The 18,125-nt window shown below is 32.8% G+C and overlaps 1 long non-coding RNA gene across 1 annotated transcript; it reads left to right on the top strand.

The window, feature by feature from the left end:
* Positions 1-1,487: 1,487 nt before the first annotated feature.
* LOC127838390 (uncharacterized) lies at positions 1,488-17,790 on the top strand. The gene is made up of 3 exons (XR_008029796.1): positions 1,488-1,859; positions 12,211-13,215; positions 14,250-17,790. It is a non-coding gene; the product is annotated as an uncharacterized LOC127838390 (long non-coding RNA).
* Positions 17,791-18,125: the final 335 nt, after the last annotated feature.

Here is an 18,125-nt window from a genome sequence, read left to right as displayed (position 1 = left end):
TAGTGTATTAATTCCACTTATATGAAGTAATGAGACCAGTAACAATATATTGTATTACTACATTTCTATTGTTTCATAATATTAATGCATTAGGATTTTTATATCAGGCCTTATTTTCTTGAACGTTTCCTTTTAAACTTACGGAGAACTACTAAATTTGAAATATTAATGATCTATCAGTCGAAGGCATTTACTATCGAAGTACTCATGGAAACAATAAGTTGTACTTTTGCGATAAGCGGGGTTGAATTTAATTAAAAACTTGATACCTGTATGCAATATTTATTGTTATGATGTTTAACATGTCAAGTGGACTAATATGAAGACAGACACTCCGGTTTATCATCGAAAATCAATTTTTAAGTTATTTTAAATATATATTCCAATCAAGCGTGATTATTATCCCTGCATACGCCTCAGTATATTTGCATATTGAGCCTTTTCAGCAAGGTTTTCAAAGCTCTGATCATATCGATTAAAATCTAAATTAACTACTATGACTGAAATCTAAATTGATAAGTTTTTAAGACATCCACTGTCCCAATGCATGTTCTTATTTCACTAAAAATATGTACTATACACGATAAACAGGTTTAAAGTCCTTGCAACTGAGTTTTGGTCCTGAAATACCAACGAATCTAATCAACGCCGTCTCACAGCTTGTCTGTCATATATTCTAGACCACCTGTTTCCATGGATACAGACTGTTCTCCTACAAGCGGTATGGATACAGACTGATCTTAACGCGATCAAATCTTCTAATATGTATTTTATTTACATTTGTTTAAAAACTGTGTTCATCATTCATAGTGTTCCACGCAAGTGATTAAAGGATCAAACAAATGCAAATTTTAATGGCAAACTAAAATAAGCCAAGGTTCTATTCTGAGTTCGATAGTGTTTATATTACATCTTCTGCTAACAATAAAACATTTTCTAAAATAATTCCTGTCGTGTGTTTCTAACCAGTTTGAGCTACTGAATTAAAAAAAAAGCTTCATTATTGCACATGATTAATATGACGTTCAAGTGCCTTTATTTAATAAATTGTTGTTAGTTTAGGATTGTTTTATCCCCTTTGAAAGCTTATATGTAACTGACAAAAATTGAAAGATAAAGCCACGATTCGAATGCGTTGAATGCTTTTTTTAAACACATAAATAAGTTATAATGTTTGATGCTGTTAACGCGTTATAATGCGCCATTTATTATAAACGAAATTACTGAATAAACTCATTAGTTTATTACAAATACTAGTTTTGAGATTCAGTTTTCCATACAAGTGTCACGCTGATATTGTAATTATATGTCCGCATAGCGTAAAGCATATATGCCCACATAACAGATAGCGTACATTGTATCTGCATGTATAGACATGCTCCTCAAAATTGTTTTCAGTTTACCGTTTATTGTTTTTATGATACTTTAGATTAAGTCTAAACGCGCACATCAATAACTTAGCTAGCGCAGTTCTTACGCGGCTTGGATATAGGGATATCGAAAGTAAAACACAGATTTCACAAAATGGCTGCGAAGTTGACAACATCGCAAAATAAAGGATGTGATCAATTTTACGACGTATGTTGTTCTGTCTGCGAGGATGATGGCATAAATAAGGAAGGGCTGTTTCACTGTCAGAAATGCTTAAAAACATACTGCAATGAATGTGTTTTAATGCACAACAAAGTACTGAAAAATCATTCAGTAACAACAACAGGTGATGATGACAACTGGCCTGTTACCAAAACTGTGGATACTACTCTGGGGCTTTGTGAGGAGCATGCTTCTGAGAAACTGACGATGTTCTGTGAAGATCATGAGAAGCTGCTTTGGCAAGTCTGCCATCTTCGAAATCATAAGTAAGTGACATGTTATTTTAGGCCTAGTCAACTTATGATCGTAGCATATATTGTTTATTGTAGTGGATAAGTCAGCGCTAGAATATAATTCGGTGCTTTATTTTCAAGTTTTTCTTAAAGCAAAGATTTAAACTGGGAATGCAACAGGTAAGCCGTTTACATTGTCCTGTTTGTGAAATAAACTAAATGCGTTGTTCATTGAATGCATTATATCAATTTCATTTACAGCGCTTGACATACTGCCACCTAATGGTATAGCGTATCAATAAAAACGTATATCGTCAATAAGCCAGTACCTTAGATTTTACAAATATAAAAGATTAAATGTTGAAAATTTGCTGCTACGTTGTGTTTGCCGTCGCGAACATTAAACTGGATCTGCGGGGAATGGAGGCTATTAGCGATAATTGTCGCGTATATTTAACTGGCGATACAAATCGAATAGAACATAATACTTTATTGAACGCCGGTATGCGTGATATAACACTATATTCAGCCTTTGTATGTCCTAATGCTTTGTAAGCCACTCTTTACGAGAGATATATAGAAGATATAGTGTTTAGATATTGTATCATGATTATCTGCATGTGTTATAATTTCATCCAGTTAACGTTGTATTTGCTCTATAAGAATTTAATAATTGTATTTATAATTTTCGTCATCAACGATTACACACAAACCGTCCCAAACAAATTTTAATGAATAAAGAAAGTGAATCATTAAACTAATTTAAGTACAAATAAACACCTTACGTTAATCTGAAATCGAAAAAAAAACATTTCAAACATTAGACAATTTAAACGAAAATAAAAAACAAACACAAAACTTACCAATATTTGTCCCACCAAAAAAGATAAATGATATTGAACGATATTAATTTGTTTATTTCTTATCATTATATGCTTTTACAGGATAATAACATTAAATGTCTAACATACATTTGCAATGCAGACTAACGGCCGCCGGAAAAAAACACTTTGCGAAACCAAACTTTCGCAAACTCAAGTACCCTTTGTCTTGAAGATTGGCTTGTTTGAGATAAAGCATGCGATACAAGTCTTATTTTTGATAAGTAATTGATTATTTTTTATTACAAAAAATGCTTTTTTTTACTAAGAAATTTAATCGCAAAGTTGGTTTTCGCATGGGAATTTTGCATTTTCCCTTGGGAATTTTCTATTTCCAGCTTTTTTACGGGAAAAAAATCCTATGGGCAAAAAAATACGTTTGTTCATGCTTAGTTATCGATTTTATGCACTGTAAATGCATGTTTGCTCATTTTCAATAAATTTTCTTTGATAGAAAAAAAAATCCCATATTTGTTATGGGAAAAAAATCCCATGCGATATTTTTCTTGTTTTGAGAGATTTATTCATGAAACTTTCAAACAATATATTTCATCAAATGATGAAATTTAAGCGCGATTTTATCATCACAATTATACATCGTTATCATCATCATCTTAATCATCATCATCATCATCATCGTCATCGTCGTCGACGTCGTCGTCGTCGTCCTCCTCCTCCTCCTGCTCCCCCTCCTCCTCCTCATCATCATCATAATCATCGTTATCGTAATCGTCATCTTCATCGTCATCGTGATCGTCATCGTGATCGGCATCGTGATCGTTGTCGTCGTCATCGTCATCATCATCAGCAGCAGCATCATCATCATCATCAACATCTTCATCAGAAGTAGTAGAAGTAGAAGTGGTAATAGTAGTAGTTGTTATAGTAGTAGTAGTAGTAGTAGTAGTAGTAGTAGTAGTAGTAGTAGTAGTAGTAGTAGTAGTAGTAGTAATAGTAGTAGTAGTAGAAGTAGTAGTAGTAGTAGTAATAGTAGTAGTAGTAGTAGTAGTTGTAGTAGTGGTAGTAGTGGTAGTAGTAGTAGTAAGTATTAGTAGTATTAGTAGTAATAGCTGTAGAAGTAGTAGTAGTAGTAGTAGTAGTAGTAGTAGAAGTAGTAGTAGTAGTAGTAGTAGTAGTAGTAGTAGTAGTAGTAATAGTAGTAGAAGTCGTAGTAATAGTAGTAGAAGTAGTAGAAGTAGTAGTAGTAGTAGTAGTAGTAGTAGTTGTAGTAGTAGTAGTAGTAGTAGTAGTAGTAGTAGTAGTAGTAGTAGTAGTAGTAGTAGTAGTAGAAGTAGTAGTAATGGTAATAGCAGTAGTAGTAAACATTTTTATAACCAAACATATTATAAAGCTACAGTGACCCGCGTCAGGCGGAGATGTGTTTTATGTCATATACGACCAGCGTAGCTCTATCCTAGCGTGTGCAGTTTCGTCAGGAGCTACGCTGTTCGCTTTTAAATCACGCAATCTTTTCTGGTCTCATTTGCGAAGTGGTAGCTCCAGACCAGACCGTAAAGCCGCGCTGGATAGGCTGGAGCTACGTAGATGACATATCACGCGGCTCATATGACATTGGCTATCAATGTTGTATTAACATTTTTATTACACTACTAGGCAGTCGATACAATAGATAGGATTGGTATGATTTTTCGAAACATCTGTTTCTGCTTGATTGAATATGTATCTACGGTTTACAAAATGCGGTAAACGGTTTACAAAAATCAATACAAAATGGCATAACTACTGCGGCATAAAGGTGACATATGCCATATTTTACACAGCGGGCTCTAGACTTTAGCACGCGATATCAATGAAGTGCGCATGCGAAAGCTATGACGTTCGCATGCCATATCTATTACGTGCGAATGCTATATATATGACGTACTGACTTAAGGCTGAATATAGTGTTGTATCATGCATATCGGCGTTCTATAAAGTATTGTTATGTTTTATTCTGAATTGTATCGCCAGTTAAATATACACGCCAATTATTGCTAATAGCCTCCATTCCCCGAAGATCATTTTATTTATTTCACAAACAGGAAAATGTAAAGATTTTTGAAAGAATAGCATATAACAAGAAAACAAAAAATTCTTCGAAGGCTTGTTTCGATCTCAAAAACACACTCTCTCTTCCAATGATAATACTTCAGTCAGCACACTAGCGATCGAGATAGCGAATATAAATAAATCAGGTGTGTCAATTGTCCTAAATTTAAAATCTGGAAATTTCAGCCGGGAGTCTCAGGCAGTAGGTCTCCAACGGGAATAACAGGCAGATCCTCCCCCTTCTCGCCTCGAGCCTTAACATATTGCTTTGTTCAGTCTTTCTAGTTGCAATTCATGGGGAGTACAATGGGAAATATTATAAACCAGGCAATCCGTAACACCGCATGGGCATTCGCCATTCTATACAAAATGTAATATAGAACGTAAAAAAAACAAAATAAATAGACGAACCATACCGTATAGGAAAATGAAAGTCCGGAAACCTTTTGAGATTCGTTTTTTGCACGTGATATGAAATATGCATATCGTTTGACTGCAGAAAATTAAAACCAGTCACCAGTAATCTCGTTTATGAGCAATTAGTATATTATTTGGTTAACATATTGTTTTACAATACGCTATTGCAGTGCTTTAATTTGCTAAACGGTCATGTAAAATTTCAAGATGGTGGATATTTGACAGATTTCGCAGAATTGTAAGATTTTCTGAAAGTAGCAATGAGGTTGCGTCAGTAATTGTTCATGTCCGTGAAGGCCGCTACCTAATCAAAAATAAATAAATAAAAGACCAGGAAAAATCGGTTCCGATCGCAAATTATCGGAATTCCGAGAAAGCTATGAAGTATGTGTTCTCAAATGATCGCGCACTCCAACGAATTTGTTCCTACGCCCCCTACCGCTTAAATAACTCATCGGATTTACATTGATCTCAAAATCGATCCTTAACGGCTCAAATCCGATTTCCGGAATAATTGACACCCCTGTAATTATAATTATGTTCTTTCCCTAAATCCCTTTGAATCTCTTGAAAAAATAGGTATTTCAAAGCGTGAAATACTGTTTAATGTTTTGTTTCTCTTCTTTATATTGCATTGCACAACAGTTTGATGTGTGCTGCGTGGATGCAGTAGCGTGTATCCCCGTACATATCTTCAAAGTTGTTATATTTTCAGCCTTCAGAGGCTGGTGACGGTATTGTGTTTTTATTATTTTTTAAGAAACCTTGTTTAAGATCTTTCTTATACTTAGATTCTTATATATTCTCTGTACTTATAAAGTAAACGTGTATGTTCATCAATTGAGAGTTCTGCAGGTAATACTGAATTTTTACAGACCATTATCTGACAAGCTGCCTCTTACTCTTTTATGTATGTTGACTTGGCAATGTGTATTAATGTGATTATAAGATTGGTGGTTTCGCCAAATAAATAACCTATGGACAGATTGAATACAAAAAACCCGAAAGTTGTTCTCTCACCATTGAGAATTCCGATTACACGTAGTATTCATTTGCCGTTAAATTATAGACAATTACTTTTTTCTAAACCTACAGACAAATTAAGTTTACTTCGAACATCTTTCATTGGAGGTACAATGCGGCTGGGTTCTAGTTCGCAGCGTAATTTAGCACCGTGTAATCGGTATCCTACAATAAATAAGTGTAACTCCAGGAAGTGTTTATGTTGCAAGTTTTTAAATATGTCCTCTTTTATTCTTTCATCGGTTAATAACCGCAAATTTTCAGTTAATATTAAATCCGATGTCTCATGATATTCTATGCATGTGGTTTATGTTATTACTTGAAATGTACCCTGTTGTGGTGCGCAATACGTTGGGCAGACGGGTAGATCACTTAAAACACGTTTTAGGGAACATTTTTTTAAAATTAAAAATAACAATAAATTTTATAACTTCATTTACCAGCACTTTAATAAAACGGGTCATAGCGTAACAAATATTTCAATTCAACCTGTGGAGCAGCTTATTTTTAATGATAGTACTTCAAATCAGTGCCAATTCAAAGCAAGGTGCATGTCAGAATTTGAATGGATTAAACGTTTGCAATCAGCTTTCCCACTTGGATTAAATGATAATATTCTAAATGTTGGAACAATTTCTAAAAATAAATCGATTAATTCATTTTCTCTGTTTAGTAAACGTCTAAGAAATAAACGTTCACATGGCATTAGGAAAAATGGTAACTTAAGGCGTAAATTTAAACGTCTGGTCTCTTTAAATGATTGCTACACATTATTACAAAATGGGGGTAAACATAAATTACTAAGTGCACTTTGCTCTCTTTCTGTTTCTTCGTTGGCGCATATTGATAAGGAATGTAAACTTATTTTACTTCAATCTGACCCTCTATGTGAATGTGCTTGTATTATTGAATCTTTCACTGACTACTATCTTAAACCTTTTATTGAAAATGTACTTAACAAAACCAGAAATCGTATCAAAATTGAGTTTTGTAACAAAGGTCTTGATTTAATTGACCTTCCTAAAATATTCAATGATAAAAATGTAGGTCGGTTGATTCCACCTTATTTCCGCAATACTTAATCACCACTGATTTGCTACAAATATAGTTAACCTGTAAGTAGTATCGTTTTTAATTATAATTCTATTTCCACAGATATAAATGTAATAAGAAATTGTCCTACATTATGTGACTGTACTAGTTCTAAATATTTATATGGTCCTGTTGGACATGTTATTACTGGGGACCTTAATTTCATTCAAAATAAAAACCTTAAAAATTTGCTACGCAAAGGCCCTAAGTACAGACTGCCTATTCCTGTTGATTTTGATAACTGCATTAAGAATATCGTAACATCCTTACATGATTATTGCACTAAATGGTGCAGGAAGGAAAATGCTGAAATTACTGCACTCAATGATTGGAAAACAAAAATATTTAGTATGGCCATGAATAAAATATGTTTTTATGATACACATCCTTTGGCCCTACCACATTCACCTAAATTTAATAAACAAAATCTCTGTAAATTGCTTGAAGACTTAAAATCTAAATTCGTCTTAGTTCCTGCTGATAAGGCTGCTAATAATGGTATAATAATATGACGAGTGTTTTATGTTCAAACTATTTCACAAGAACTTTCACAAACTACATCATATTGTGAGTACAATAAGCAACCTAATGAAATTATTACCGACCATATTGCCCAATGCATAAAGTTAAATGTAATAGTCAATATTACTGACAAGAAATTGCCATCACTTTACTGGATACCTAAATTACATAAGACGCCATATAAAAGTCGTTTTATCGCTAATTCAGTGTCTTGTACCACCAAACAATTATCAGTGTTTCTTACATCTGCATTGAGTGCTATTAGATATCATATAGCTAAATTTTGTAATAAAGTTTATGAAAATAGTAATATTAACCTATTTTGGTCAATAAAAACACCTTAGAAGTTATTGATAAAATTGAAAAAAAAAAATATAAGGTGTCACAGGTAAGTACTTATGATTTTTCTACACTATATACAACGCTTCCTCACGCTTTAATAAAATCCAAACTTGTGTCTTTGATTGAAAAAACTTTTGCTAGAGAGAAGTGTTTGTATCTAGCTTTTAACACTAAAACAGCTTTTTTTACTAATCAGATATTAGATAATTACATCATTTGGACTGGTCTTGACTTTTGTGAAGCACTTACTTTTCTTTTGGATAACTTGTTTGTTGAATTTAATGGTAAAATATTTAAACAAATTATTGGCGTTCCTATGGGTACTAATTGTGCGCCACTTATAGCTGACCTTTTTTATATTGTTATGAAAGCGAATTTATGTAAGAATTATCTAAAACTAAGCAAGTAGATTTGATTAATTGTTTTAACCTTACTAGTAGGTACATTGATGACATACTTAATTTAGATAATCCATTATTTGAACAATATATTCACAAAATCTACCCAAAAGACCTAGTCTTAAATAGATCGTGTTTATCCAATACAGACGCTGCGTATTTAGACTTACATTTAACTATTAATAATAATTTGATCAAAACTAGTTTATACGACAAACGGGACGATTTTAACTTTGAAATTGTGAATTTTCCGTTTCTAGATGGCAACATCCCTAGAACCTTCCTATGGTATTTACATTTCGCAGTTGGTACGTTATGCCAGAGCATGTTCGTGTATTAAAGATTTTAATGATCGTAATCTAATATTAACTAAAAAATTGCTCAAACAAGGCTTTTTATATCATAACCTAAGAAATAAATTTGCTAGATTTTACTCTAAGTATGGTGATTTAATTTCAAAATATAATGTTTCTTTAAAATGGCATTTAAATAATGGAATCTCCCATCCATCATTTTACGGAGATGTTTTGAAGCGTGTCCGCAAATTAAAATATGTTAAACCAAATGTTCATATTAAACTTTTCAATTTAATTAACTTGTTTTTATCAAAAGGATACGATGCTTATGTACTTAAAAACACGTGTTTGATGGTTTTCGATTCACTATATCTTTCTTCCCTTAAAATTTGGAATTATTAGTGATATTATAGGCATTTTTCGCTGTTGAATATAATTGTGTCAATGTGTCGTATGAACAAATCTGCATGAAGACTACATTATAGGCATTTTTCACTGTTTAATAAAATTGTGTCATTGTGTCGTATGAACAAATCTGCATGAAAACTACATTTGGACTCAAATCGTACATCAAATCATTTTGTCTTCAGTTGTCAAAACACCTATATACTGTTTGATTCCAATAATGTCGCTTTAATGGAATTACCATTTTTAGTCATTTGCTTCTTAATATTAAATCACCTAAACTTGTTTTATTAGTAGCACAGCCCCATTAATATTTTTATTTAGTACTGCCCCTGGAATTTGTTCACGTCATTATGTCATTATGGATTTTTATGACGTCATACGACCGACTTTCCCAGTTGTAATCTACATGCATAGGTCATTGGGTTTATAACGTTCCATTTTATTTATATTTTCTCTCTGATAGGCGTTTCTTGTTTGATTTAATTATTTTTATTTTTTTTAGCAGTCACATAAACAACCAAGCTATGTAATATGGAATTTTTACACCCATTATTGCTGCTTCTTCCTGTATTTGCGCGATGATTATCTGAGATATTAACTCTATGACACTATATTCTCAAATCTTTTTCTATAAAGAATGAATGTAGTTGACAATTTTTAATAGTTTTATTTGATCGTTCGTCAAAAAGTTGTAACTCTGTTACTCTTGTATCTTCAATGCAATTGAGTAATTAAATAGTAATTAAATTGAATGCGTTTTAATTCCCTTTTATTATTTATTAATTTGAGTTACAATGCTATGACGTTAAATTTTATTTACACTTTAATGTATTTTGAATATTGCTGGGCCAAGTGTGAGGTTGAGCGCTCTATAACCAGGTTTAAACCCCCAATGCTTTGCATTGACCGTTCCAAGGCGGTGACCCCAGCTTTATTCATATTTTGTGTTTATGTTGGTTTGTATTGTGCTGTATTGTGCTGTATTGTGCTGTTTTGTACTGTTTGGGCAATCGGTCACTTGCCTTAAATAAAGGACCAACTAATTGTTTTTAATGAAAAGTCAATACTGCTCCAGCAGCTGGAGTTTCACTTCTTTATATTACTATTTGTATGCAACCCCAACATCGGTAAATTGCAGATGAACTAACGTTAAGGCTCTCCCAAAGAGCTGTAATGAACACCGGCCCTGGACAAAATAGTTATTTCAAAAAGTTACCTAATACTTGAAGTTTATGTTTAAGTAATATTTTGTTTCTTGTTTCACGCGTTGTTGTTATCTGCTATTGGCTCCAATGTTGATTGCATATATAGAGTATACACGGTTGGTGCCGAGATGGAGAAAGCACCAACCATGTATTATATGTATCCTGCTTCATGCCGTTGACACATTTTATCAATGACAATTGATAAATTGACATAACAATATAAATATTCTCGTCGAGCCTCCTTTATGTACACAACATTCCAGACGACCGAATAACTTCCGATTGTGTCACGTAAAAAATATTTCCACTTTAAACTGTTCCTATTTATACTTTCCTATTGAAAATATGAGAAAAAATAGAAAACGAATCGAGAATGTGATATTTTTCTTGGTAAAACATGAAAAAAATGCAGCAGCAAAACAAAAACTAAATTTTATTTACCTTAATGACAACTTTAATCCATTGCTTATAACAATAAATTTACAACGATACACCCATCCATTTTCTGTTCTTCCATTCCTTTGTCGAAATCCATTTTCTTTTTTCCATCCCTATTATCGAAATGTATTTTAAACTAAACTATTTGTGATAGCGTTTGTATCGAATGCTAACCACTCTGACCTAAACTCTGAGAAACTAGATTGTATGTTTTGTTTGAGAAATGACGTCACACTAGAGTAGATACGTCATAAATTGCGTAATCAAATAGATGAAAATGATAAATACGGAAAGCTGATTCGGTAATATATTTTAATGAAGAAAAAAGGATGATAGATCATATTACGATAACATGCGTGATGAGTCCCAATAAATTTCATAGGTCAAATATTACAATATGTTAATCGTCACAGCGTGCGTAGGGATACACTACTTCCTGTTGACCGAATATAGTAAAATCTATTCGACCTTGCTTTATTTGGTCAATGTTTGCAACAGAGGCAGGATAAATTGCATTACCCTTACAGCGGCCTAGCGCAGATCTGCACTTGGTCGCTAGATAGAAAAATCTGTGCGCATTAATCTAATGCAAATCTCTTCTATACAAAAAGTAATTTCAAAAGGTGGATAAATAAATCATCATCATCATCATCATCATCATCATCATCATCGGCATCGTCGTCATCGTCGTCGTTGTCGTCATCGTCGTCATCATCATCATCATCATCATCATCATCATTATCATCATCATCATCTTCTTCTTCTTCATCATCAGCATCATCATCAGCATCAGCATCATTATCCTAATCATCGTTTTTTGTCGTCGTCATTATCATCATCATCAATTGGGACGCAATGAACCGTGTAGATATAGTTGTATGATAACAATTTGAGTAATATGCTCCATTTTCAACATATTCTTTTCATGGTTATTCAACAACGACAAGCATTTCATCATTGTCATCATTATCATCATTTTTATCATCGACAATATTATCTTGATCAACACCATAATTGAATTGTATACACTTTAATATTATACACTATATCGGTAATATCTGCAGTTATGATACCATCATCATCATCATCATATTTGGCCCTATCAACAACTTCATCCACACAATAATCATAATGATATTGTTGATTATGATCAAATAGATAACATTTCAATATGACAGTTTTGGTGATGATCTCTATAGTATTTTCACCATAAATATGACACATCAATTATAAAAGAGAAGTATGGTTTAGTCAATTTATTGTATTGTTTAAGTGAATATGTAACTTTATATAATATTTTTCTTTTCTTTCAGGCAATGCGGCCATGTTGTTCTATGAGCTGAAAAATGCAATTCATCAACTAAACCTATTAACGTCGCTGAAATCGAAACAAAAATTGAACAATTTCAGAAACTCTTAGTGGAAGCAGTAAAAAAAGTAAACAGAATATAAAGTCTATACAAACATCATATGAAATTATTCTATAAGACATACTTGATTTTCGTCGACGAATCAATGACAGTTTAGACCGTCTACAACAAAATACAATACATGAATTGAATTAATTGCACTCCAGTATGAATAATTCTTTGGAGGATGAATGCAAACAATGTGAGACATTCATTTCAAAGATTAAAGTGCATGATTCTTAAAGCATTAAATCGCCTGAGAGATATTTCATTTTGCATAGGAAATATCTGGACCAAACCGCTTCGGCAGAGCTATTTCTTCGAAAAGTTACCACGAATGCTGCCATTGAATTTCAGCATAACACGGACTTGGAGAAGTGTCTTGCTGCTTGCACAGATCTTGGGAACATCACCAGTCGCGTTGGTTTTGTGTCACATCAACATGTTGATCCCAACAAGGTCATTAAAGTGCAAGGAAACTCAGAATTCAAAGACAGAACAAATACTGATAAGAATACATGCAACATAACCGGTATATGTGAGATGTCAAACGGGTATTTCGTCATTTCTGATTTAGACAATCGATGTGCAAAACTCCTCGATCAAGCGTATACCATAATTGGGCAAGTCGAGCTAACTACGTATCCGTGGTCTATTTGTAACATTTCCCCCAATGAAGGCGCGGTTACTATAAGCGACTATAATTATCTTAAAGAGATTCATTTCATACGAGTGGACACTGAAACAGTTTTAACAATAAAACATACAACTGAACCATTCGTGTTACGAAATAGCGCATCACATAGGAGACAGGTTTGTAATTAATTTCTGGCACTGCTTTGCTCCAGTATACAACAGATGGACGATTAGTGAAGAAGTTGTACGAAGATAAGTCTTCACAATTCTCAGGTAACTTACGTGAATAATATCCATTCGTATTTGCTCAACCATTATTGTAAGGCTATTAATATTGTACAATGAATACACGTTGCTTATGTAAAATAAAGTAGTATGCCAATTTCAGGCAACGTAATATGACATGATATACCTTGTATTTCTACTTCTTTTTGAGTTGCATTTCGATGGATAGGAATGTGTACTAAATGTTGCTAGGTTCATGATATTTTCAGGGGAAAATGATTACGAGCATACCCTAATTCATTTGATTTCATCGTACCTAAAACAGTTGTCATTATTTGGCTCTGTTGTATCTTGACAATAGAGAAATTAGACATCAATTAAATCGAATTCTTTGTGTATAAGCTTGAATTGCGATTATAGGCGGTTAATGTGAATTTAGGCTTGTGTGTTACTGTGATTAATACTTGACTAAATGTGAGCGGGATTCTAACCACAGCTCTTGCCTAACATACCTTTTCGTATTTCGCATGGAACATTACACCGAGTCGCAGTGTACTAGGTGCTTCACCCCGTACATGAAAAGGTACAATGGAGTTTCTGGAATTCCTCCTGTAACTCGCAATATCCCTCATAACTAAACTTGCAGCGTCTCATATTGGGAAAATATATTTCGTAGATTATAAACATGCCTCTATCAATACCGATTTGATATTAAATTCTTATATATTCTTTGCGCGCACAATACGAATAAGTGCATTTATTAGAGACGTTTTGACAACTGTTCAGTAACATTAGTACGATATAGTGTGTGGGTCAATATTTGTAATGACGGAATAACGGCCTTGACGAACGACCTACTTTAATGCGTGGTCCATCTTAAACTTAAGTAACTTGTTACCTCGCTAGCTCGAAATGTATCGTTTATATAATATAACGTCAAGTCAAACTTGTAAAGGGTAAAAATATTAATAATCCCATTTCTATTATGGGGAGATATACGCAATAATAAATTCAGCGAATGTATATCTCCACATTTAACATCATTCCAGTTTGTATACGTTGTAGGTTTTGTACATTTGTAGGAGTTGCAGTAAGCCATGACGGGAAGAGGATCTATCGAACCGAAAATGGACGGCTTGTCACTCTGACCAGGGATGGAACAGTCACACGAACCGAAAATGGACGGCTTGTCACTCTGACCAGGGATGGAACAGTCACAGCAACGATCAAGGATCCTACATTTAAACATTCAATGATAACATGTAGTATACACATGGCAACAACAGGACAGGTGTTTGTGTTTGGTAATAAATCTGTAAGTCAAGTAGACACAGGCGACAAGACAATCCTCGATACGGTTGATGTTGATGGCTGTCCTTCATCAATCTACTTTAATGTAGACAACGGCAAGTTACTTGTTGGAATTCATGATAACGACAGCATGACGGAGTTTAAAACAATGACTTAATGACTTATTGAGTTACATATCAAATTGTATTGAATAGAGTGATCTATGGTACGTTTGTTATCACTTGAATATAAATAAGTGCTTTTGATTGAACATATGTACATGTTACTATCCAATGGTGTGTGTGTTATCCAAGTGTACAGCTTTGGCGTCAGCAAACAATGTCATATATCGTGTACGCCATTCACGATTACCTCGTGTATACTATTTAAATATCCGTAAAAGTCGAACCAAAATCGAAATAAATTGCAAGAACACGTTTTTATGAAGCTTTACAGTTGCACATATGTAAACGCTTTCCTAAACAATTTACACATTGTTTGTAGGTAGATGCATTGTGTTTTTGCTTTGGGAATTTACAGTGAATGCATGTAAAAAATTACTCGTTTGAAAATATCTAAATTATAACTGATTTCGTTTTAAACTTATTCTGCTAAAATTCAACCACGATATTTTTATTCTATTCTTTTGAAAAAAAGAAATAAGAGCTTAATATTTTGACATTATTTCCGGAAATTGACATTGCTTAGTAAATATAACGTGCCCCGGAAATTCCATGACATTGCTTGGTAAAAAATAAAGTGCTTTGGAAATTCCAAGATATTGCTTAGTAAAAATAACGTGCTTCGAGAATTCCAAGACATTGCTTAGTAAATATAACTTGCTTCACCGCAAATTTGACAAACCAACAATATTGGCATTGCACAACGCAGTAAAACATATTATTAATACAAACTTTTTGTTAGGTGAAGCGAAATGTGAACGTTTAAAGTATAATATACATATTATGCATTTGTTAATATACTATCATTACAGTATTTAACATATGACGTCATGTCGATTTACCAATCTTTTTTTATGAATGTAGTCGTCACCATTTTGAATTGTTTTGCTATGTTGATGCCACGAAAACGCATGTGTTTATGTTTTCATGGAAAAAGGCAGACTTAAGATTTTAAAACATTGTACTATTATACGAACGATTTATATTTAACTTATTTGCAGATGCAAAATAATCAATGACTAAGCGTTGGTTATTGTGGTAATTACAAACGGTTGGTAATCAAACCGTTTGGACTATCGCATTCATGTTTTATTCTTATGCATTATTGTGCATCAGATCTCCAAACCGTATGTTATTACCGCAATAACCAGCACTGAGTAGGAAATTATTACTTATTTCAATGTTCCTTATGTAATGTTTCTAATTGTTAACAGATTATTCGCGTGAGTATTTAAACTACGCCAATGTTCATATCGGTTGTTCTTTTTTACTTGTCGATTGTTAGAGTGTATTTAACTTCTTGATTTTTATAGTGTTTTTAACTTTTTGATTGTTAGAGTGTGTTTTACTTTTTGATTGTTAGAGTGTGTTTTACTTTTTGATTAGAGTGTGTATTATGTGTTTATTGTTAGAGTGTGATTACCTTGTTGATTGCAAGAATGTGTTTAACTTGTTGATTGTAAGAGAGTGTTTAACGTGTTGATTGTTAGAGTTTGTTTAACTTGTTGATAGTAAGAGTGTTTTTAAATTGGTTATTGTTAGAATTAGTTTAACTTGTAAATTGAGTGTGTTTAAGTGTTGATTAAAGTTTGTTTGACTTGTTGATTGTAAGAGTGTGTTTAACTTGTTGATTGTAAGAGTGTTTTTAATTTCTCGATTGTTAGAGTGTGTTTATGTGTTGATTAGAGAGTGGTTAACTTGTTGATTGTTAGAGTGTAAATAATTTGTATGTTTTGAGAGTGTGTTTATCTTGTTGATTTTAAGAATGTGTTTAACTTGTTGATTGTTAGATTGTTTTTAAGCTTAAGTGTATGTATACAAAATTGTGAAATGTGAATAAATGTTACTTACTTCTTTGTTCCCACAAGGAAATCAAAGATATGGTCTTTTCAAACGCATAATCTTTAAAATCACAAAATGTGCACATTTAAGCTGTATTTAAAGTGCCTGTTTTCGTCACACAAATTCTGATTGTTATTTAAAGTATTTGATATTTTTTGAGTATCTACACGAACATGTGATCGATGAATATATATGTTCTGTCTTAAGGACATTTTAGTTTAGTCTTTTCTTCGACAATTAATCCTAAATAATGTGAAAAAAGCAGATAAACAATATAAAAATAGCTGTTCTTTTTTTCTCCATGAGTAACAAAGTGTGTGTAATCATTAATCGAATAAGAAGCCAAGCAAGTCGTTATGGCTAATACATGTTATGTTCCATTCTGCATATAGATGTTCATCCATATTCATTGACTTTACCTACAAGTGGTATGTGATAGGTATATGATGTATCGGGTACAATTCTTTTCGCTGTTATGTGAAATATCCTTATCCAAATGTAATATCAAACGTAATATATTTCGTTACCGCCATGCAACGTTTCAATTCATGGAAGGACTTGAATCTTCTTTCTGTTAATTTTCCTCCTTTACCATTATTGTGTGACGTCCTTTTACCATATGCCACGGTGACAATGATGTGTTATCTTGTTCAGTTAATAAAGGGACTTATTAATAAATTGTCCAAATGATTTTTTTTAAACAATTGCAGTAGATAAAAAATCTATGATTTACTTTCAAACGATCCGAATACCATTCATGACTTGGATCCTTTATAAATAATCGACGGTTTTATACTATAAAGCCTTTGTAACGTGCGTTTTGATGATTTTGAAAATACCTGTACTTATACCGTTTAAAATACGCTATAATAAACGAATTTGTGGTTAGGGGGTAGAGAGTTAGTTTTTGCTTCAAGAGGTTACGGGTTTGACAGAGAAGACAATATGTGTAATTCAACTTTTTATGGCTAATATTATTATTTTATATAATTTCTAATAGTATAGTTTTGTAAATAAAAAAAGTCATTGAATCTTTAACAAGATAAGAACAACGACGCCAATCAGTTTGATCATCGCTTCCATGACAAGAATTGATACTGGGGCATGGTAACATTCTGTGACAAATCTTGTTTCATAACAGCATCGTAATTACGTCACACCAAATATAATTTGTATTGATTTAATGAATATATTATCTTGTTTTGAACTTCGGATCATTCGATTTTTATCAACTTTACTGTTATAAGTGTAATTTCATATATGTCTATGTGTTTTTCTTTTAAATGAGTTATTTTAAGTTAAATGTTGAAAAAATTGACTAGTTAATAAATTATCAATCCGCATTTTAAGTCGTTGTCATTAATTATAACACTTTATATATGATTTTAATGTGAACCAATAATATACAGCTTTAGCTCATTTAAATTATTACATTGTATATTATCCGCAACGCGTTAAAAAAAAGCAGCCTTTCAAGTAATCGATTAAAATCTAGCATCCCATCGATTCGACTTGACATCGCTCTGGGGGCTCATTACCACTGAAGTTTTAGGTGTTCGTGCCTGGCATTGTTTGCGGGAATATATTTATTCCACATATCAAAAACGATATACTGACCACGGGTCGTTTTTTTAATTATAACAG

The sequence above is a fragment of the Dreissena polymorpha genome, chromosome 7, assembly GCF_020536995.1.
Source record: "Dreissena polymorpha isolate Duluth1 chromosome 7, UMN_Dpol_1.0, whole genome shotgun sequence".
Lineage (NCBI taxonomy): Eukaryota > Metazoa > Mollusca > Bivalvia > Myida > Dreissenidae > Dreissena > Dreissena polymorpha.
The sequence above is the reverse complement of the archived record's forward strand: the minus strand, read 5'-3'. Positions and strand labels throughout refer to the sequence as shown.